The sequence below is a fragment of the Cupressus sempervirens genome, chromosome 10 (assembly GCF_028749045.1).
Source record: "Cupressus sempervirens isolate cs-2001-9-10 chromosome 10, ASM2874904v1, whole genome shotgun sequence".
Classification (NCBI taxonomy): domain Eukaryota; kingdom Viridiplantae; phylum Streptophyta; class Pinopsida; order Cupressales; family Cupressaceae; genus Cupressus; species Cupressus sempervirens.
The window spans coordinates 532,304,996-532,329,489 of NC_143127.1; positions in this window are offsets into that span (position 1 = coordinate 532,304,996).

Sequence of the window (24,494 nt, forward strand, 5' to 3'; positions counted from 1 at the left end):
ACTAGTATTCCACTCGGCATCAATTAAAAACTTTTTCATACTTGGCAACAACATGAAAACTTAAAAATTTAATCTCAAATTTTCAACAACACCTTGCATATTTATTCTTGCTAATGTAGTCCTTTCAGTACTAACTTCTTTTGGAGCTGATGTATGATATGATACTTTGAATATCAGTCCTGCATACCTCTCGTTTGCTTAGTTTTATGAGATATGATCACTTGACCCATTAAGTGAAGTGTTCCCTTCTCCATTTGATGTACTACAACCATGTTTCTTCTTCCATGTCTTATTCATCTCATTTTTGATGTGTTCAACATCTTCCTTGCCTTTGCCTTTATCAAATTCACAACTTGGTGCCTTTGACCTATTTGGACAATGCTTACTAATATGAGGTGGCTTAGTGTTAAGTATGAATCTATGGTTGAGATTCATCCATTTTGTCACTTAATCCTTCCCATTTTTTGATTGGCCTCATGTAATTGCATACGAAATCTGCATGTAGATTCGTCCTTATCTCTAAATAATCAAAATCTATCCTTATGTCTGCTAAAAAATGGTTTACATAGTTGTTTGTGCCATAACAAAAAAAATGTCCAATCTGTGTTACTCGGCATATGTAGTTATTGATGCTCAACATACATTGTTCTGGCTCAACATCTATTGTTCACTTGGCACTTGAACTACTCGGCATGGTCTATCTACTAGACACTTGAGTGACTCAGCACTCATTGCAACTCAACATGGTCTTGTATTTACATATTATAATTGGTATGCATTACTAGTTTGGCATGAACTAAGTAAATGTCTTAAGTGTGTTGACACTCAATTGTCAAAACCAATCTGAGATCAACAATTTTAGTGCCTGTCATAGTTTGTCATAGAAGCAAAAATGAGCATGCTATATGACCAATGGAAATTTTTTAAGAGAAGTCATTAGCCATAAAAAATCCCAATGGTTGTTTGCAAGAGAGAACTCTCAAATTTTAAATGGAAGTCCAAGATTTGTGATGGCATATGCATCCTTCATTTTGGTAGGCCTATACATAGTTTATGATGGGAAATGTCATCATAACTTTGATGACAAACCCAATCATCACAACTTGTGATAGAATAACTTTGACACAATGTGGTGTTGATGGTGCGATGACTTGGCGTCAAAATGTTAATGGTTCACAATCAAAAAAGGGGTCCATATTTAGTAGTGATATATATTGTATTAATAAAATTATGTATAACAAGAGTTTAGTTCTAGCATGAGTTCCTACCTATTGGAACAAATAAAAGAAAATAGAGAGTGGATAAAAAAATGCTTACATGGATGTAGAGAATAAAACATAGTAAAAATAAAAGTTCAAAACATATTTGTATATAAAACTTGTATTAGAATAATTAAAGGAATCAATTTTTTGAATTCATATGTACAAATCAAATTCATGAACACTTGTTGAATTCATTATTCTAATTTGAATTTCTCAGTGCATTTATTTCTATTAATAATCTTCACTTAATCTCTTATATTTACTAGTGAAGGTTGTTATATTCCTTGTATTTTTCATAAAACTTTGGTCATTAAAATTGCTATTTTTGTCTCCAACTTTGACAAGCAAAGGGAAAACGAAATCTTTATGGAAAAGATAAAAAAATATATGCAACAGTTTGCTAAAATGTGTGAGAGCCATAAAGAAAAAATAAATAAGAAATTTAGTACTTCTTGAAAAATTATGAGTTCAATGTACTTCATCACCAATAAAAAAATTCAATAACATTATCTATATATGTAAATTTAAAAAAATCAAATAATAATATTACTAAATTTCTTATACAATGACATGCTATAATATAATAATGATTCATATAATTAGAAATTAATTAACATATAAATATTATTACAATTTAAATTTTATTAAAATATTGATTTATTATTTGACTAAATTCAAATATTTTTTAAAAATGTAAGAATAACAAGTTTAATTATTTGTCTTTATTTTTTAAAAAAGAAATCTTAATAGACTACACATACATATTTAAAACCTTATAATATATAAAAAGAATTTTAAAAACATAAAAAAAAATTCAAACTTAAAACTTAAAACTTATGGGGAATGAGTTGAGTTTTTAATTGTTAATAGGCATGATTGAGATCAAATTTTCAATCCTATAACCCAAAAAAATTGTACCACCATAGTAAAGTTTGTCAGTACGCAACTTTAAAAACCAAGTACATTATGTATAGGTGGAGATAAAATATGATAAATAGCTAACAACACATTTAATACAATTAGGTAAAATTGATATGTTTTTCTTTTATATTTTAAGTGGAAAAATAATTTTAACTCCCAGGATATTTTATAAGAGCCAATGAAAAAAAGAAATTAATAGAAAGAAAATAATTTAAAAATAAAGTCTTTTCAAACTTTAGAGACACATTTTTTAAATTGCACAAATTAATTGAGAGGGTCTATTGAAAACATTAGTTCCCTGGCCTATGTATAGGCAGGGACTAGTAAATATATCATATTAAGAAGTGTATATTAAAGAATTGATATCAATAGTTAATTGGGTTTGGAAAAGTCTTAACACTTAAGGAACAATCACATCCCTTTCTCACACAAGTATAAGTGGTAGATAATAGTGATAAAAAAAGAGGGAGATATAGACAAGGAAAACCCTTCAAAATGAACATGAAAATAACTTTAAAACATTTTATTAGTGTCTAATCTACATCATTATCAACAATTGCATCACACTAATAAATGGGAACTACATCTCTGACCAAGGAAAAAGGAAATATAAGAATTCATTTGTTATCTTAGGGATGAAACACATCACATAGAGAATAGTACAAACAACCAGTATGAGGAGTTGCAATAAAGGGATATATCCACCAACATGGAGTAATATATTTATTATATTATATCCATTCATCTAATATAAAACCCTCTCACATTTTCCTAATTCCAAATAGAGATTATACAAAGTTTCATGGGAACCCTATTCTTGAGGACAATAGTGGAGACCACTACAAATCACAATATTATGGGATATGATTAGTACTACAACTAAGATTCTAGTTTAGATAACCAAAGGCATAAAGAGTTGACAAATTTTTTGCCTTTGTGAAATTGATCATATCTCCTAGCCACAAAGAAAAGAAACATTAAAAATATTATGATTTTTCATTTCAACATGCCATATGGAACAAAAAAATTGATCAATCCATACACATAGGCACATCTAAAGCATATTGTCTTTTAGAATCTAGATATAAGTGTTTTTAACATTTCCCTAAATATATGTAACATAAGGTACTATGTTACTAGAGTTGATCACTTGTCACATATAAACTAGGATACTTATATACATTTATAGAAGTAATCAAAGGTGGGTCAATCATATTCTATAGATTGTAATATTGTGAGATATTTATAGTAAATCATATTCTATATACTATGACACTGTGAGTTGTTTATAGTAATGATTAGCATTATGATGCATAATTTATGGTTAACTTTATATAATAGTCAAAGCAACAATACAAGTCATGAACCCATTAATTTAATAGAAACAAAATATGAGAAAATTAGATAGTAGTTAGTCAGCATATAGAAAAGTAGATTCTAGGAACCAATCATGAGAATTGAGTCATTGTGCCCAAGAATCCATGAGAAATCAACCTAAATAGACACTAAGTTGATGATATAGTTTAAAAACATTAAATAATACAAATGTGGAAGAAAGTAAAAACATATGTTAAGACTATACTAAACAGAAATATAGTTAACGTTCCCAAGGGTTCCAAGATGTAGATACTCTTAGCAGCATTGACTAAAATACTTTCAACCATAGCATAATCACATTTCATAGCTTAGATTCATTTTAAAACTCAAATAAAGTGTTCCTAAATCTTTAATTAACCACACTAAAAAAACATAAATCAAAGGTAAACCAACATACACATTGTAATTGAATAACAAACCACATTCATCATATCCATGTAAACAATAAGATATAGGTGATAGATCATGGTACACATAATACTACACCTTCCATTTCACATGTCACATAGATCATTTCAAATAGCGCACCATGGTCTATAATTAACACATAATAAAGTAAATTCAATAGTTTTTGTAGGCATGCCCATTCTTTGACATTCATCACATTTCTTAGTATAGCTTGTTGCATCCTTGTACTGTAGACTAGTCATATCCCGTTGTTAATATTTTCACTGATATTTTCTACATTGTGGCCTCCACATAGCTCATCATGGGATTAATGAAGTATATAATAGGTTTTATCTTCTTTCACACATCTTCTCACTACTAGATTAGGTCTAGTGTAAACAAACAATCTTTTATCTAGGGAAAAGTTGAAACTTTTGTTAACTAACTGCCTCGTTTCCTTTGGCCAAAAAAAAGGAGATATTTTGTTATCAACTAAATATTTTTATATATTTACATACCATGGGATTCATACAAAGATAAATTCATCTACCACATTATCTTTATTCACCTTATCAACAATGGTTATATCAAATTCTTACATTAGCAAAAGCCACCTTTCTATTCTTCTAGTTATTCCATAGCTTTTCATCAAGTACTTGATGGTTGCATGATTAGTATGCAAAAATATCTTATACTCATTTATATAATGATAGAGCTTGTTTAGGGCATAGATAACATCTAACAACTATTTATCTGTGGCAATCTAATTTTTTTAGGGCCTTTCAAATTCTTGTTGATGAAGTATATATCATTTTCTATAGCACCATCCCTCTATCCTAATATTATGCATATTGAATAATCTAAGGAATCTTTGTGTTTATTAAATGGTTAACCAATTTGGACCTTGTGGGATAGGTGTCATATTTTAGTTGCAACAATGATTCATTAAAAGATGTATTCTATTGAAATTTTTAATATTTTGTAATAAAATCATACAATAGACTTGTCATTTTTGCTAAAATATTTATGAATGTCATATAGTAACCAGAATTACCTAAGAAGATCCTTAATATTTTTTCTTTTCAAGAGTGGGTAGATTAAGAATAATTTCTATTTTAGTGAGTTCTACTTATATATCGGCCTGAGATATGTAATTTCCTAAAACTTTACTCTTACATCATCATGGGTTATTCACATATTTAAAAATGGGTTCTTCACATATTTTCAAAACTTTTCCCTAATAATCCAATGCTTCTTCATGGGAAAAACCATGTGTAAGGATGGTGCAGGAGCACCTTAAGGTCTTTTGAAGATGTTTAAAACATTTTGGCTTGTAGGTTGGTCACCATGTAATAAGGACTAAGTTATTAAGTCCCAAGTTGTTTTCTCTATTTGGATAGCTATAAGGTTGAGTGGAGTCAACTGTTTTGAGTGATCATTTAGGATCTAGGTGTTTAAGTTCTAGGAAGTCAACAAAGGGGTCAAACTTTGACCAAGACTCCAAAATGGAGTGTCTTTTGATATTTTAATGCTTTTATTTGTTTTAATTTCATATGTAATGGTTTTAAGTCAAGTTGAACCATTAAAAGATGTAAAACTTGCTCATGACAACTTTGCAACTTTCCAAAGTTGTCATGACAACATTTCCTAAAACCTAGGACAGGGCTCTAATTTTGCACAAATCCTAACCTACATGTGGAAAGAGGATATTTGAGGCCAATTATACCCTAATCTGACAGTTGGTTAACATATTGTATGGATTGGGGATAGGGGAAAGCAAGAAAAGACTGTAATTGCATAACAAAGCCTTTATCCAATGATTTTTGGATTGAAAGGAATAAATTAATGAATTTAGGCTTCATTATATGTTTTTTTCTTACCATATATAGAATTGGTTTGGTTATTTCATTAAACTAGTTAACATTTTTCCAATTTCTTCTGTTGTGTTGATTTATTGCCTAGTATAGAGCTAGTTATGAAAATATGGCCCCTACTTGAGTTCCTATGGTTGAACTTCTATGGCCTCTTGTAAAAAAGTAGGAGACTTTTTATATAGTTTAAATATGGTTTTTGGAGTCATGGTTTTTAGTGAAGATGATTTTTCCATCAAGCCCTAGGTGAGTGTTGGGGCATTCTAGCTAGTGGTTTATGCAGAATAGTAGCAGGAGGACTTGCTAAATGGATTGGACTAAACCAATCAATGGAGGGATAATGTATATGGGTGTTTCCTTTTAATTAGTATGCAAGGAGAGGAGTAGAATATTTTTTTTGAGAAATCAATGGAAGCATAGAAGACATATTGGCTTACGCACCCTAAAACTCTTAAAAATAGGGGATGCTAAGAAAGCTAGTGTATGGAAAGTGTCAAGACCTAAGACCCAAGAAATATTTGAGTCTTTATTAATGGTAGGAAGAATACATGGTTGATTCATGGATTTATAGAGGGAATTTGTGAGAAATTCAAGAAACCTAGTTTTTAGGAGGCCTAATTAGGGCAGAAATGCTACAAGGCCTAAAACTAACAAAATAAGGACTTGATAGGAAAACTGAGAAAGAATCCCAAAAAATGGATAAAAGTGGACTAGAGACAAGTTGAGAATAGCAAGAACCCATATTCCTAGCACTAGGAGTAATTTGAGGAGAAACATGGTTGAGTTGATCCCATGAGTGCATAGTAGAGTTTGAGGTATGGTGGATATTTGAAGTTGGTGGAGAGTTCTTAAGGAAATAGGGATCTTGGAAGTGATCTCTTAGTAGAATAAGGAGTATTATCCTAGTAAGACCAAGGAATAGGTCTTAGGAAGAGATAGAATACCTTTAGAGAGTTTGTTAGGACTCCCCATCAAAGTGGTATTAGAGCCATTAAAAGGCTTGGGCAGTGTAGAGTGCATGTCAAAGGTAAGTGAATCCATAGGTGAAAGAACCATGGTGACTAATGTTGATTTGGCAAGGGATTTGAATAGAAAATAAGAGAAGAATAGGATTCTTGAGGAAGTTATGGAAGAGATGAAGAAAAAGCTAGAGGAAGTTGTTGAAACTATAGGCAAGATGAAATAGTAGATAGAAGTGGATAAAGAAAAGGGAATGAATCAAGTAGAAGAGGAAGAAGAACCATAACCAAACCCTCTATTATTAGAGGAAACTTTTCTCAAAGAATTGAAGGCATTAAGTGGCAAAGCACTAGAAGGAATTCATATCTTTACTAGGACAATGGATGTATAACTAGTTATAGAATGGATTAAGGGTATGGAAAATCAATTCGAATTTGATTGAATAATAGATTATCAAAATGTGAAGATAGAAAAATAAAGGTAAAGGGGACAAGCATTAAATTTGTGGAAGTTCTTGGAGGAATAAAGAGAGAAGGAAGGCAAGAAGTCAATAGTCAATTGGAAGACTATGGTAGCTAAGATAAAAGAAAATTATCTTCCAAAGGATTATGATATCTAACTACATAAGAAGAGATAAAATCTTAGATGGAAAGATCTAGAAGTGTTTCCTATATTGAGGATTTTCAAAAACTAAGCCTTAGGTCTAGAGTGCAAGAAATTGAAAGCATCAAGGTTACGAAATATCTAAATGGGCTTAGATGGAGTATAGCAGAAGAACTATGTCTCTTTACCGTTAATATCCTCCATAGTTATTATCACATGGCTATCAAAGTGGGAAAAAAAATGAAAAAGAAACAAGACTCAAGTACTAAGGGTAGAGGAATGGGAAGAGATTTTAGAGGTGGACATAGAGGAGGTTCTAATGAAAGAAGTAATGATAATAGGAGCCAAGGTGACTCCAAGTTTTCAAAGAAAGGGCATGAGACAAATAACAGAGGTGGATATGGCAAAGGTAGAAGTTCTTAAAATTGTGGAAAAGCAAGATCAAGTGGATTTGGAAAGAGTTCCCATTTTGCTTCCATGAAGTGTTACAATTGTGGTTAGTCGAGTCACCCAGCTTATAGTTGTCCTGATAAACCATCATCTTCAAAAGGAGAGAAAAATATAGCATATGTGCAAGAGGAGGATTGTCCCAAATACTCAAAGGTGAGTTTAGAATTAGAGAAAGGTGAAAATTTGATGATGAGGAGGATGTTGATCAAAGAACCTATCAAGATGAGCACAAGCAAAGAAGGGCTCTTTCTAGGGTCAAGTGCAAGATAATAGGAAAAGTATGAAGGGTCATAATTGATTGAGGATCTACTAATAATTTCATTTAGAAGGAGATAGTCTAGAAGTTGAAACTCACCAAAATACACGATGAATGTCATTACAAAGTCACTTGGTTGAATAAGGGGCAAGACATATTGGTTAATGAACAAGTGTGGGTTGATTTGACCATAGGTAAGTATCAAGATAGGATACTTTATGATGTGATACTAATGGATGCATGCCATCTATTTCTTGGTAGATCATAGCAGTATGATAGGGAGGCAATACACCATGGAAAGGGGAACAAGTACTCATTCAAGAAGAATGGAGTAACTTATAAGTTTTAGTCTCTAATAGAAGATGTAGCTAAGAAGGTAGAGTCCAATACACTTTTGATGAGTGGGAAGGAATTCCTAAAGGACATGAAGAAGAAAGAAGGAGTTGGCTATGCTATATTAATGAAACCAAGGGAGGAGATACCTAAACAATCACCTATTCTAGAAGAGGTGAAAAAATTGGTAGATCAATTCAAAGACATCAATTGTGAAGGTACACCAACTACATTACCACCAAATAGAGTAATCACCCATCAAATTAATTTTGTGCCAAGGGCATCATTACCTAACAAGGTTGCATACAAGATGACACCAAAAAAAATAATGAGATAACAAGGCAAGTCTAGTAGCTTTTGGATCAGGGTCTAATCAAGAAGAGTATAAGACCATGTGTTGTTCCAGTGATGGCAGCTCTCAAAAAGGGAGGTAAGTGGAGAATGTATACTAGTTATAGGTCAATAAATAGGATAACTATTAGATATATGCTTCTTATTCCTAGAATAGAAGATTTGATGAATTTCTTGGGAAGTGTTAAATACTTCTCCAAGATTGATTTAAAAGTGGATACTATCATATTAGAATGAAAGAGGGAGATGAGTGGAAGTTAGCCTTTAAGACTACATAAGGGTTATATGAGTAGCTAGTAATGTCATTTTGGATTACAAATGCACCTAGTACCTTTATGAGGGTAATGAATGAGGTTTTAAAGGACTATATAGGAGTCTTCCTAGTAGATTACTTAAATGATATCCTCATCTTTAGTAAAACAAAAGAAGAGCACATGAATCACCTAGAGCTTGTGTTGAAAAAAGTCCAAGAGGAAAATCTCACCATAAACCTTGAAAAGAGTGAGTTCATGAAGCAAGAGCTAGTCTATCTAGGGTTTGTAGTACAAGGAAACTTGAAGGTCAAAAAGAGAAAGGTTGAAGCCATTTTAAGTTGGCCTACTCCTAAGATAGGGACTGAAGTCAAAAGTTTTCATGGGTTGGCTTAGTTTTATAGGAAGTTTATAAGAAGATTCGGTGAAATTTTTGCATCAATCCTTAACACCATAAAAGGAGGACTCAAGGAAAAGTTTGTGTGGACCAAGGAAGCTAAAGCGAGCTTTGAAAGATTGAAGAAGGAAGTGACTACCTAACCTATACAAGTGTTGCCAACTTTTGATAAGTCATTCATAGTAGAATGTGATACAAGTAACATTGTAGTGGGTATAGTCCTAAGCTAAGTGGGTAGGCTAGTGGCATTCTTTAGTGAAAGGTTGGATGAGGCCAAGTCTATGTATTCATTTTATGACTTAGAAATATATGCTTTAGTAAAAGCCCTTAAAATTCAGTGGCATTACCTATTGCCTAAGGAGTTTTTGGTTTATACTAATAACCAAGCCCTAAGTTACATAAACACTCAAGACAGACTAAGTTTGAGGCATATCAAATGGATGGAACTACTATAGTGATGTAGGAGAATATTGGTCATCGCATTATCCCACTAATTTAGTTGGTTTTTTTTGAGTTGTAGCAATTACCAAGTGCCAATAAATTTTTAGTCATTTTTGAGTTGAAGTTATCCCACGTCATGTTAACATACTTTTTAGTGTGTTATCTCATTTATTGTTCTGGTATCAACTGAGTGATCCTTCAAGTGCTAAGATGGTCAGTTGTAGTGTTAGCTGAGCATGCAGTGTTTGTCAAATTGTAGTGTGTGTCGAGTATTCCTTCATGTGCCACATTTTCGTTCATGTGTCTAGTGTTCCTTCATGTGCCAAGTGTTCCTATTGGTGCTAAGTGATCTTGTATGTGTCAAGTGCTAGTGTTTTTTTCTGTGTCTGATTCTAGTTTGGGCTGACCTGGCATATATATAATTTTGTGATGGGTATTTAATATTTGTTGATAGCAAAATTGTGGCTTGGTTATGTATTTAATGTAAGGGTTTATTTAGTTAGTAATTTGTAATAGGTTGACTTGTTACCATGCAAGTATTTAAAGGGGTCTTGAGTAGAGTCTTAGTCATTATTGTGCAAGCATGGAGATGTAGATCAGAATTTGGGGAGTCATGAAGAAGTCATTTTAGTTGAGGAGTCTTAGTGTAGAGTATCTTGAAGGTAGAAGTTTGCATTTGATTTTGGAGATCTATTCTTCTTTAGATGTGTTCTTATTTGTAATGGTCATAACTCAGAAGGTTGTATAGCTAGGCATGTTGGATGTAAATTTTTTGATTTGAATATATGAAATATTGTCTCTCTGGATCCAAATCTCATTCCTCTCATTCATTTTCTATTCTGTGTTTGTTTGTTGGTTTTTGGATCACCTCATTTTGGGGTATATCTGGAATAGTGTTGCATCATTTGGTATCAGAGTGAAGATTGTTCCTAAGTGTGCAACCAGATCATTAAAGTGTGAGGTAGTTTGTGTCAGGACCTTGGTTGGGCAAAGTTTATCAGAGAAGGGTTTTGATTTTGGAAGTCCTAGCTAGTTGGTGATTTGGTGTAGGGTTGCAGATATGCAGATTTGGCCTACATTTGCAGAGGACTCACCATTTGACCATTGTTTGTATGTGTGAAGATGATTCATGTAAGGAGAGATATGGAACTATAATTATTTGACATGTTGAGGAAACTTGCAGCTGGTATAAAAGCTATTGAGTTAGCACAAGACCATGGAAGACATCTTGATGATGTTAAGAGCAATGAGTATGATTCTTTTTAGGATGATTTACATGAAAGGATTGATAATATGGAAGAGTCTGATTTGAGTTGGCATCTAAGGATTAGAAAGAAGGTTTGTTGGCTAGTTAAAGAGATTATGAAGGGAATAAGATAGATTGTGGAAGTGCATGATAATTTTTCTGAAGTTGATGAAGTATCTTTTAGTTTTCATGAGCAAATGGATAGATCTAACATGGAAATTGCAAAGCATCTTGTTGTGTGCAATGAGATTTATAAAGAAGAGATTTTTCCTTATGTTCATAAGGAATTTTTTTCTATTATTCAAGATGATGTTAATGTTGAAATGGATGTGATTGAGGACTTATCTGTTGCTATCGTTACAAATCAGGAGTTATATGTTTATTTTGTTAGTGATCTAGATATTGCTTGTGGTAAGAAGATGGATTTAATTGTTGGAAATATGGTTGAGGATTTTAGAGATTTTATTGATTTGGATTTACATGAAAATGTTGTTGTTGACATAGATATGAACTTATATGCTACTTCTGAGATGCAGAAGGATATGGAAGTTACTACTAATGTGGATTTTGATGATGTTGTTGAACTACATGTTGCTAGAAGAATGAGTATATATATTGTTATGAGTATGGATGACATAGGTTTATTGTTTCATGTTCTTGATATGGATTCATTTACTATTGATTTGGCGGAGGATTCCTATATTATGGATTTATATGCTTTTGCTATCATGGATCTAAGTTCATATATTGTTGTTGATTTAGTTTTCATGTATAAGGATGATGTTATGGATGATGGTGATGACAAGTTACAAATAGAGCATTGTGATTTTTGGTTGAGTCCATATGTTGACTGGTTGGATGAGATTTTGATTTTTGAATGGATGAAGCATAGATGGTTGATTTTCATATTTGATCTTTTATCCAGGATGGCGTGGAAACCTTTTATGAAGATGAAGCTAAGTGTAGAATTTTATTTTAGAAGTAAAATGTGGGACACATTTTTCTATTTACCTAGGGAGTCTAATGTAGGAGCATTTAAGGTCTTTTCTATTTACCCTGGTAGTCTGATTTAGGAACATCTTGGTCATCACATTATCCCACTGATTCTATTTGTTGATGTCTAGTTATAGTAATTGTTGAGTGCTAGTAAATTTTTAGTCATTTCTAACTTGAAGTTATCCTACATCATGTTAACATACTAGATAACATGTTATCCCATTTATTCTACTAGTATCGACCAAGTGATCCTTCAAGTGTCAAGCTAGTCAGTTGCAGTGTTAGTCAAGCATGCAACATTTGTCGAGTTGTAGTGTTTTCTAAGTTGTAATGCATGTCAAGTGTTCCTATTAGTGTCGAATGATCCTATATATGTCAAGTGTCAATCATTTTTTTCTATGTCTAGTTCCAATTTGGTCCAACTTGGTGCGTATTTAATTTCATGATTGGTATTTAATATTTGTTGAGAGATGACTTGTGGCTTGGTTATGCATTTAATGTAAGGGTTTATTTAGTTGGTAATTTGTAATAGGTTGACTTGTGGTCATGCAAATATTTAAAGGGTTCTTGAGTAGAGTCTTAGTCATTATTATGCAAGCATGGAGATGTAGATCAGAATTTGGGGATTCATGAAGAAGTCATTTTAGTTGAGGATTCTTAGTGGGGAGTATCTTGGAGGTAGAAGTTCACATTTGATGTTGGATATCTATTCTTCTTTAGATGTGTTCTTATTTCTAATGGTCATAACTTGGAAGGTCGTACAACTGGACATGTTTGATGTAAACTTCTTGATTCAAATGTATGAAATATTATCTCTTTGGATCTAAATCACATTCCTCTTGTTTATTTTATGTTGTGTGTTATTTTCTAGTTTTTGGATCACCTCATTTTGGGGTGCATCCAGAATAGCATTGCATCATATAGTCCTACACCTTCACTGTTAAGCACAAGAAGGGAGTCAATAATAATGTTTCAAACACACTTAGTAGGAGGTTTCTCATTATTCAAGAGATCCATTTGCAGAGCATTGGAGTTGAGGAATTCAAAAACCTCTACAAAGGAGATGCAAACTTTTCAAAGATTCATAAAGTATGCACTAAATTTGATAATCATTTTCATAGTGAATGTGCTGACAACACATTGCAGAATGGGTTACTATTCAAGGGCAAGCATTTGTGTGTCACAAGAGGCTCTATGAGGGAGAATCTTATTTAGGAGAAACATAATAGGACTTTGTGTGGACACTTTGGATTGAAGAAGACCCTAGACTTAGTAGAAAGATTATACTATTAGCCTAAGATGAAAAAAGATGTAAGGAGATATGTGGAGAAGTGTGAAGTGTGTCAAAAGGAAAAGGGTACATCATCAAATATAGGTCTATAACAACCATTACCCATCCCAAATAGGCCTTGGGAGTGCATCAACATGGACTTTGTAGTAGGACTACCTAAAACACCAACTAGTTTGGACAGAGTGTTTGTGATGGTGGACAGGTTCAACAAGATGGGTCATTTTATTCCATGCAAAATAAGACATGATGCAAATCACATTTCCCACCTTTTCTTCAAGGAGATAGTCAAGATACATGGCTTACCCATGAGCATAGTGGTAGATAGAGATGTGAAGTTCATGGGCCATTTTCAGAAGACACTTTGGAAGAGATTAGGCACCAACTTGTCTCATAGCTCTACCTATCATCCCCAAATATATGGTTAGATAGGGGTAGTCAATAGGGTACTTGGTAACCTATTGAGGTGTTTGACTAAGGAGTATGGACAAGGATGGGAGCAAGTCATCCCTTAAGAATAATTTTCTTATAATGATAGTACAAATAAGACTACTAGTAGAAGTCCATTTGAAGTAGTGTATGGGTTATATCCAAGAGGTGTACTTGATCTCAGAGACTTGAAAGCTTATAAGGGGATCAATGGCCATTTTGATGACTTTTCTTAATAAATGAGAGAGGTAAATGAGAAAGTAAAGAAGGCCCTAACGGAGGCAAATCAAAAGTTGAAAGCTAAGAGAGATGAAGGGAGAAGAGATCTATAGTTTGAGATAGGTGATTTGATGATGGTATTTTTGAACAAGGATAGATTATATAAGGGCATACCAAGTAAGCTATAGATGAAAAGGATTGAACCATGCAAAGTGTTGGCTAAATATGGAAAAAAATTCCTACAAGGTAGAATTACCCAAGGAGATGTCCATCTCTCCTATATTCGATGTGAAGGACTTGATCAAATATAAAGGACTAGAGATGGATGATGAATAGTATAGTACTGAGGTGAATACGGATGTGGAAGCACTCAAGGCAGTTGATGAAATCAAACCACAGATTGACAAGATGCTAGATTCGAGGGTGAAGAAGAAGAACAGGCATAATATAACATCGATACATCAACAATGTTTAGAGGCTAGTTGGATAGTTGAGAGTGACTTCAAGAAGCATGGCATTAGTGAAGAGTTCTTAACACCACAGGTTCCCTAACCTTTTTGGTGTAGGGGAGAATGGTGCAAGAGCACCTTAAAGTCTTTTAAAGAAATTTTTAAAAAATTGGCTTGTAGGTTGTTTTAGAAAACCACTAGGTAATATAGACTAAGTTATCAAATCCTAATTATTTTTGTGTGTATGAATAGCTATAGGGTTGAGTGGAGTCAAGTGTTTTGAGTGATCATTTAGGATCTAGGTGTTTAATTCTTAGGAAGTCAACAAGGATTCAAACGTTGACCAAGACTAAAAAAATGGAGTGGATTTTGAGATTTTGATGTTTTTAGTTGTTTTAAGGTCATATGTAATAGTTTTAAGTCAATTTGAGCCATTAAGGCTAGTGATTTGACTAAATTGTAAGAAATGTAAAAGTTGCTCATGACAACATTTCCTAAAACCTAGGAAAGGGCTCTAATGGTGCCCAAATCCTGACCTAAGGGTCCAAACATGTGGTAATATTATAGTTAAGACCAATCATATCCTAATTTGATAGTTGGTTAATAGATTATAGAGATTGAGGATTAGGGAGAGCAAGAAGAGACTATGACAACATTTCCTAAAACCTAGGAAAGGGCTCTAATGGTGCCCAAATCCTGACCTAAGGGTCCAAACATGTGGTAATATTATAGTTAAGACCAATAATATCCTAATTTGATAGTTGGTTAATAGATTGTACTGATTGAGGATTAGGGAGAGCAAGAAAAGACTATTATTGTGTAACAAAGCCTTCATCCAGTCATATGTGGATTGAAAGGACTAAATTAATGCATTGAGACTTTAGTATATTTTGTGTTCTTACCATTTATAGCATTATTTTAGTTGTTTCATTAGACTGGTTAACATTTTTCTAATTTCTTATGTCTTGCTAATTCACTGCCTAGTACAAAGCTAGTTGTGTAAATATGGCTCCTACTTGGGTTCCCATGGTTAAACTTCCATGGCCTCTTGGAAAAAAGTAGGAGACTCTGAATATAGTTTAAATGTGGTTTTTTGAATTTTGAGCTAAAGGTCAAAAGTTATGACCCTAACAAGTTGGGGTAATTAGACACCTAGTTTTGAATAGTTTAATTTAATTTGTTGTTTTTTAAATTTCAGCCACATAAACATTTTGAATTCATGGGTATGGTGGTTGTTGATATTCTATCATTGTATATATTCTTTCAATCTCAATGAATAAGATGGCTTTTGTTTTTCATACAACTCTTTCAAGTTTTTGCAAGAATCTCCAGAATTTGAACATTGATATCGCAAGTAAATAGTTCACCAAATATCATGTTTGCAGCCCACTTCATCAATTTAGATCAAAAAGTCATCATTTTCCTACAGCTATAGGAAAGGATCCCTTATTATAATTATTAATTGTACTATTGAGTTTGCTTCCTTAGTTTTTTTCTTATGTCAAACCAAATAGGTGATGCATTAAAAATACTTAATGGTAGAATAGAGTGTGCATAGGTTTCCCAAGGGTATGTAAAAGTTTTGTTCTCTTGATATTCAAGGGCAATCCTAGTTTGGTTGTAACCACTATACCCATCCAAGACTGAAAAATATTTATTTCTTGCTTGGGAATCTAGAACTTGGGAAATGAAGGGAAAAGGAATATGGTCTTTTTTAATGACATTGTTTAACTCTATGTAGTCTACGCACACCCTTCATTTCCCTCATTTCTTAGGCATAATTACCAAGGTTAAAACTCACTAGATTTATTATATAGGATATATAAAACCAATATTTAGAAATTTTTACAATTAATTTTTACTACATTGCTTAGAGAAAGATTGTACTCCTTTGGGATTTTCTAATAGGCATGCTACTATCCTTGATGCAATTCCTATGGGTAAATATCTTAGGATCAAGTCTTTCATATCCCCATAGTTCCAATAAAAATATTGTTTATAGTCTACCAACAACTTAGCTAAAGATAATTGTTACTCTTAGTTAAGTTGATTATTTATGTTTAAACAAAAACCTAGCGAGACCTTAATTTTATTGTTTAATTTAATTCTGGGAGCTTCAATAAAAGTACATATTTTAATTTTATGGAGAATAAACCTATGAAAAACTTGTTTGGTTACTAGAAGAATGATTGATTCATAGTCAAGATAGAGAAGCTATAGAACATTGCTAGGGAACATTAAAGGTTTGTTCCCATACTTCATACTTGACTTGCATCATGTTGGTAAGAAGTTCATCATCTTCCTATAGTTGTAGGAAATGATTCCTTATTATTAATAATTTTACTATTGACTTTGCTTCCTTAATTTTCTTTATGATATCAAACCAAATAGGTGGTGCAAGTTTAGGTTATGGATGAGTAGATACAAGCTGAGTTTTTTCGTAGCTATCCCATCATAAATGGTTATATCTCCTTAAATATATCCATTATAAGAATCTATAGTAGCTAACTATATCCTACCTAGAATGATAGGATACACCCTGAGTTTAGCATTGGGACAAAGGATCATGAAATCTATATGGTATTCCCAATAGTCTAATTTCATAAATATATATTCCACCATCCCATAAGGTTTGACTATACAACTATCTACAAGTTGCAAGATAGTAGGAGTATTCCTAAGGTTTGAGATACTAAGTTGTGGTATAGTATGTTGAGCAACAATATTGATAGATGCTCTAAGGTAAATCCATGCATTATTTTTTGATAATTTATTAACAATGAACTCTACACTTGGAATTATAGTATCATACTATTTGGATATAACAAGCTTGTCAAGCATAGTTTTTTCAAGTTTTTCTAAGACATAGATGGTCTAGGGGCCCTTTCTCTTTCTACTAGGATTCTTAAGACAATATTTTTTAATATATTTACCATAGATAAGGACATATTTGATTTCTTAAAAGAGTGAAATCTTTACACAAATGTGTTTGAGATGATTGATGATGTCAAAACCTACTTCCTTTGTTTGATTAGTTAAATTTCAATATACAACATTTATAGAAATTGTGGGTTTGAATTCTTAGGAGGTAATATAATGAAATATATTACTATTCAATCTTAAGTTTTCAACCATGAAAGTCCAACCCATAAAACTATGAGACCATGAAACTAATGTTTATCCCAACCAGGAAATAGGATAATTCTTTGAAATAACAAGGAACAATAAAGCAAGGTAATGGAACATATTAGGAACTATGTTAAACAAAAAAAAAATACAATGAAAAACATGGGCAAAATTTTGTGCCATAAAATTGTTTGTCTTCTCTTCATCTTAATCTTTATTATATTGCTTATTGTCACGTCTTCTTTATGGATTTGTTTTCAAAAAAATATGTTTTAGTGTTTTTTTATCTATCCACCCAATCAATTGAGAAGGCATCAAAAATTTCAATTACAACCCATGCTTCGTTATTATATTGCTTGAGCCTTGTGTTCCTAGTAGAGTATTTTTCTATTATTTGTGACATATTCAATTCAAGGTCTTCATGCACACTAAACAACTTGATTCCATGTTTAAGTGTTAAGTTGATCCCAAAAATAGAGCTTCATATTCCATCACATTATTTATGCATTCAAATGACAAGAGGAATAAGAACTTAATGTTGTTATCTCAAAGTCTTGTTTTCTATTAGCGTCGTTACTTAATCATATATAAGGCAGAGTTAGTCAGTCATCACTGTGACTGAGCTACTCTATATAGGATGAGTCATGTAAAGACTTGTAAATAATCATGTATATATCAAGCTTTGTAGGAGTCGAGCAAGTTGTTGATCACCCATTATTTTTAGTATAAGTCAAGCCTATTGAATATCAAGATGTAAAGTTATATAGGAGTCGAGAAAATTTAAGGCCAAGCATCAAAGATTGTGAGTGTTGAGTAACATAGAGAGAACATAATAGTTTGGAATGATAAAAACTTTGAGGTAAACTATTTCAAGCCAACATGGACATGACATTTAATGATCATAGAGTTTTTTACAAAGGTTGTTACACATTTTGGCATGGATCATTGATCCCTATGAGGAAAGAACAACCAATCAAATGAAGAGGCAAAAAAGGAAGTGTCTAGAAGACTCTACAGAAGTCTTTGAATAGGTACATCCTAACTTTAATTTTAATAAGTGTGCAATGAGCTATTACAAAAGAGATTGTGAAATGTGTGAAGGAAGCTAAGTATTGTGTGAAGGAGTTAAGTTTTGAATGTTGCATGCAAATATTGTGAAGAATAGAGTATAGTAACCTTATGAAGCAGTAAAGGAATGAGAAAAGCTATATTAGATTGGAAGGAGGAGATCTGTAATCAAAAATTATGAGTGTAAATTGAAGGATCGAGTACTGATTTAGTTCTAATAGATTGAATCAAGGAAGATCTCTTAACAGAGTGGTTTTAACATACATTTGTAAATCTTTTAACAAAGTCTTTACTTCATTATAAGTGTAAAATCCTTTAACAAGGTAAAATCTAAAAATCTTAAATTATATTAGTAGGAAAAACCCATCATAGGGTAGATCATCAGAAGTGATCAAAATTGTAACCCTAATAGGTTAACTTTGTTAGAGCACTAGTGAAGATGTCTAGGTGCCATCCCCACCCCAGTTTTACCTACACCTTGGAGGGTTTTTGGGTAACCAAAATCTTTTGTGTCATGTGTTTACATTTCATAGATGTAATATTTATAGTTAGATCTATTTATTACAACATTTGATCTTTCAAGTTATGTTATGCATCAAATAGATATGAGAAGGTCAATATGGTAAATGTTGTAAAGTTGTTTTGAAGGGTAAAAAGTTTTATAGATCCAAATTCACCCTCCCCCCTCCTCTTAGTCTCTTAGTTTCCTAATTAAACTTCCAAAAATTGGTATTAGAGCATTTTTTCTCTTGAAAGAAGTCTAACAACTTGTGATTTCACATCTTGGAGATAGAGGCTTAAAAATTGGGAAAGGTTATTGACAATCAAGTGATTGACATCCAACTCATACTGCAACAACTTGAAGTAGAAAGAGAGGAACTAAGGAAATCATTAGAAAGAGAAAAGATATGGCTATTCAAAAAAAAGATACACTTCATGAAGAAATAGATACAAAGGGATTGTTTGACACTAGAAATTCTAATGAGAGTGATGCAACCATTGTAGATTTGCTAGAGAAGAATAATATTTTGAATGAAGAAGTTAGAGGATTGAAGAGAGAACATAAAATCTAGTCAATAAGGTTATGTAAAGTGACCAAATAGAAGTAGAAATCCAAAGAAAACAAAGTTTTAGTTGTGCAAGACAAAAGACAAATGGCTATCAAACTTGAAGAAAGGTCATTTGATGTGCGAAATCTTACAAACACTCAGCTAGACATGATGAACCAATTTATGCTTACAAATTAGGAATTGAATAGGAAAGACATGAAGATAGAAAAATTGAGATCATAGACTAACCTACTAAGGAATGAGTTTATATCTAAGAAATAACATGTGGAAAGGATGAACAATCCCAATGAAGCATTAAGATAGTTTGAAGAATTGATGAAATCACCTAGGTCATCTGGCAACATCTTTGGACAAGGACATACAAAGAAACATTTATCCACTGAAGAAGGAGAATCATCGAAGAGTGGAGAGCTAAGGAATACAAATTCAAAAGGAAAACCTACATGCTATCATTTTGGTAAACTTGGACATACTACACAAGTTTTTAGAAGCAAGAATGGTATGTAAAACCCTAAACCTAAGTTTATTGGTTATTGTTTGTATTGCAAGAAGCAAGGACACCAAATACATGAGTGTGGATCAAGAATGAACAATACACCTACTCCACCTATATTTGAGGGTTATTTTTATGACTATCAAAATTTTGGACATAGAACATATGAATGCATATCATAGGAAAAACCCTACTAGACAAACAAAAGGTAGAATAATGCACCTAAGAAAGTTTGTTCTAATTGTTACAAGATTGGACTGTGAGCAAGAATTGTAGGACCCAAGTACCAGTACCAAACAATGAACACAACAAGGGTATTAGAAAAGTGGATGTTGAACAAACAAAGAAGGAGATGAACCAACCTAGAAGAAAAAGGTGGAAGAATAAAATAGTGGAGAAAATGCAATTAAGATCACCCAATCTAATGGAAAAGCTGCTCATACCATCTCAAACTAGTCAAGAAAGGTATGTAAGGAATTGTATACTTAATAATTATCTTACATTAGCTCCTAACATAAAATGTCCAAAAGTGCATATTACCATGAGAAAATATGCATTAGAATAGATATATTGAAAAAATAGTGCAAAATAATCATTTACATGATGGGTGTTGAACATCAATAAAATTGTCTAGATTGATCGAGGATTGCAATATGGATCGAGTATTCCAAATGACAGACTGATGTATAGGCCAAGTTAGATGGGATTAACCAAGCTGTGTAATGGAGATCAAGTTCAAAATGTCTATATCAATTGAGACAACTAGATTCCACCTAACAGAGAATAAAACATTAATAGAGACCCTAACTTGAATGAATGAAGGTGTATATCAAGAATTTGAAGATATTTTACACATCTTTCATTCAAATTTTGAGAGGATAGAGAAATTTGAGCGATTAGTGAAGTGATTTCAAAGGTGATTAGAAGTCAACTAATAGTGAAAGAGTGATCAATTATTGATCTTCAGTTGTGCCGAATAATTCAAAAAAAAAGATTTTTCAAAATCCTAACATGAGAAATATGGCATCTTCATCATCTATAGAAAAGAATCATGAAGTAGAGGTAAGAAATGTTCAATTGGTGATGAGTGATGCTTTTCCTCCACCTAGGTTTCATGCTATTCTAGATATTTCTATGAAAGGAGATTCAATTGGTGTGTTATCATCAATACCACCTAAGGTTATTATGATACATGATGTACAAAATTGTTACATGTGTAAAATTGGTGAAGTTGGTCATTATGAGATTTGTGTGACATATGATAAATTATTTCATGAAGGTATACTAATGGTTGAATTTAAAATTATTGAGAGGAAAGGGTGTAGTGAGGAATAAAATTGTTAACTTCTGCCCTAGATTTTCCAAGGAATCTCAAGATTGAATGGATTAAGGTAGTTCTAAGAAAAATTCATGACATAAAGTTGTGGTTAGAAAATGGACCTATTGGGATTTCAAAGAAAATGATTCAAACATTGGATAAGAAGAAGATAATGTGTTGCCTAAGCCAAGACGAAATTGAGGCTAATAAAAAATCTGAGTGGAATAGATGAGGATTATCTATTTCAACCATTACAAATCCAGTGATTGAGTTTGTAGTTAAAGTCATCTCTCACAAATTTTATCAATTGAGAAAATTGAATAGTGTTCCTTTTATAGAATTTGACCAAGCATGGAATATTATGATGAAGGATCATGAATATGATCTTATTGAGTTGCATAGGACACAATTGGCAGAGAACCTAACATTAATCAAGAAGAAAAAGAACTCAATGTGTAAGTTTGGATCATTAATTATATACATTTTCTTGCTATTGGAAATTCTATTTGGGAGTAAGGAAAACCAATTACAACATAGATTAATGAATATATAACACAGTTGGGAGAAAATTTTGAAATTTTCATAGATAGTTATTTCGAGGAGTTCAAATGGGAGATGAGGAAAAGATTGAGAATCTTAGTATCATTAATGATGAACCATTACAATGATGTATTTTTTCTAGTAGACATAGATAATAGATTTGTATAGGTAGTCAATTTTAGGAAAGTATGGCTCAAGCCCTTTGGTTATGAGATTGAAGCTTATGATGTGAGTGCAAGTATTATTGCACTACTAAAGGAAGAAATGGAGCCCTTTGTAAAGTTTAAAGAAGCAAAGGCTAGAATCATAGTTGATATCAAAATTGCTTCTATAGATAAGAAGAGAAGGAAGATGAAAGAAGATATGGAAGGTAAACTAGGAAAACATGACAAAGACAAAGAACTTTTGATGTTAACATAAGGTCTTGGAGAGGATGAAGAAAATAATAGGGGTGATGAGGAAGAGGAAGAAAGTACATAGAAACAAGGTAAAGCCCTAGCATTGGTTACCCCACCAAAAAAGAAGGCTAAAATGGTGAAAATCACAAAGCCTAAGGTGACAAAGGTTGCAAAAAAGAAAACATATCCAATCCCCCCTCTCCTCCTACACCATCAAGATCGAGGACTAGGGTAGTGGTAGCAAGCAATTCCAAGACACCAATCAAGAAAGGAGTGGTTAAAATCAAAAAACCTAGTGGAACCAATGCAGAAAAGAGGAAAGTTCCAACCACTATTAGCCAAACAGAGAAGAAGGCTAGTAAAGATGAAAGATATTGAAGAGGAAGATGTAGAGAGGACCAAGTCTGATGAACCTGGACATCACCAAGTCATTGCACCTTCTAAGCCAAGAAATATTGATGAGGTATGTGCCAACATCAGAAGCTCTATAGGTATGGCTAATAATAAGCTCACTCCTACTAAAATGGGAAATAATATTCCATGTGATTTGTATAGTAGACTAGATAGAAAATCACAATATGCAATAAAAGTAGAGAAACAAATAAGAGAAGGCACATTGGCCAAAATCACGCTTGAATTAACAAATAAATCGAAGACAACATTTTTGGAGAAGCATAAGAATTGATTTGTTACCAAATTTAGAACATTTCTGATTCTACAGAATTAGATTGAGTTTCTTATACATCAAAATGAGTTGTTATGGAAGACTATTTTTGGATTAACCACTAAAAGAGTTGAACAGGAGAAAATAATGGATACAGTGACCATTGAAGATGATCAAAGTGATGAAGAAAGTTCAAGCATATTGAGCCCACAAGGAAACATATCCCCTATTCATGCCACCACACTTGACACTCTCATTGATGAACAAAAGAAGAGCTCAAAAGTTGAGGAACAAGAAAGGGAGAAACAAGAGTAAGAGGAACCAGTCAAGGAAACAAGTGTAGAAGTTTATAGTATAGGCCAAGAATGACCACATGTCTTAGGACCTCAAGACAAGGGAGATAAGGAAGCTAAACAAAAAGAGGAAATAGAAAATATAGTGCCAAGTCTTACCATTGTTGTTCCAAGCACTGAAGTTCAAAAAAGACCAAGTGGTGACATCCCATCACCTACTCTTACTCTAGTAGTGTTGAGAAGCAACACTCCTAAGAAAAGTAAAGGAAAGAAGATAAAGGATAGTTCTCCAGATAATATTTTTAGTCTAGATGAAGTAATTGATATGACAAAATGGGATCTAGCAAATCTCACTTTTGAGAAATTGTCATCTTACAAGACATTTTGAGCAAGGAAGATGAAGCAAGAACAATAACAAAACTAGGTGTTGCATGACATCAAAGACATATTTTTTGATGCCTTTGATACTCAGACCATTGATGAAAAGGCCCCCATTATCTCTTGGTTGGTAAAAATTATTGAAAAGGTAAACATGGAAGATATTGAGGAAAATGAAAAACTAATGACCTGGTCTAAAAAGAAATTTGAGGAGAGAGTATTGTAAAATGTTTCTACTGACATTGCAGTTAGAAAAGTTAAGTTGCAGGCACTTGTATAGAACATAGAGGAACTTATAAAGAAAGTACAAGATATGTACAACATACTTTGTGACATTCCAAGGTTCACAAATGAATTTTAGGCAAACAGATAGAGGATTCAAGCTAACATGAAGCAATCAAGAGGATCTATCTCTTAGTTAGTTGAATCAAGTTCAATGCACTATAAAAAATTGACATTTGTATAAGGGAGGTTGGTTGAGCTATAAATAGAAGATATCTAAATCAATAGACATAAGTGTCAAAAACAAGGGGAAATTATGAAGAATAAAGGGGGAAATAATGACTGATATAAAAAGGGGGAGTACATGAAGTGAAATGATCAAGGGAGAATGAAGATCGGAAAGATAGAGAGTAGACAAGGTATGGAAAAGCTATATT